The 836-nt window shown below is 28.2% G+C and overlaps 1 protein-coding gene across 1 annotated transcript in view; it reads left to right on the forward strand.

The window, feature by feature from the left end:
* Positions 1 to 836, forward strand: part of LOC106880821 (damage-control phosphatase ARMT1) — a 246,782-nt gene that overhangs the window by 208,234 nt on the left and 37,712 nt on the right. The gene's annotated exons all lie outside the window — the stretch shown is intronic.

Genomic DNA, 836 nt, shown 5'->3' on the forward strand with positions numbered 1-836 from the left:
ATATATATATATATATATATATATATACATATATACACACACACACACATATATGTACATGCACATATATATAGATGCATATACATATGTGTGTATATATAGGGCAGCGATGTCAAATTCTCTTATAAACCAGATGTGCCATCAAAACTCTTGATTGGACTATATCAGGTGGAGGAGAAGAGCCATGCAAGGAACGTGAAGAGAGCACAGCATAAAGACGGAAAGTCACGGTGGTGCTCCAGCATGACCACAGCCACTTGGCTGAAACCCATAAATAAATAAATAAATAAATATATATATATATGTATATGTATTTATGTATGTATATATATATATGTGTGTGTGTGTATACACACACCTATATCTATAGAGATATATAGATAGATAAAGGAATTTGTTGAAAGAATAATTACGTAATCACCCCATAAGCGTACAGCTGTTTCGGATGTAAATATTTAGTATACATACATACATACATATATATATATACCGGGATAATATTGTGTTAACATAAACTTTCGTACATATCTTTATCTTATGATATTTACTTTGTATTATATTATACTCATTTATTGTGCTTTTAATTATTAATTTTTCTATATGCGACAGTGGATTTTCATCGATGAGTTCATGAAACTCGGTTCTTTTCCCTAAAACTATATATATATTTGTGTATATGAATACATAAATGTGTATATATGAATGCAATTGAAACAATTGTTGGATTTTTAAGGTGTGATCCAAAATAAAGATATGATTTCCTTCATACATGTTTATTGATTGTCTATCTATCTATCTATCTATCTATCTATCTATCTATCTATATATATATATAT

The sequence above is a fragment of the Octopus bimaculoides genome, chromosome 30, assembly GCF_001194135.2.
Source record: "Octopus bimaculoides isolate UCB-OBI-ISO-001 chromosome 30, ASM119413v2, whole genome shotgun sequence".
NCBI lineage: Eukaryota > Metazoa > Mollusca > Cephalopoda > Octopoda > Octopodidae > Octopus > Octopus bimaculoides.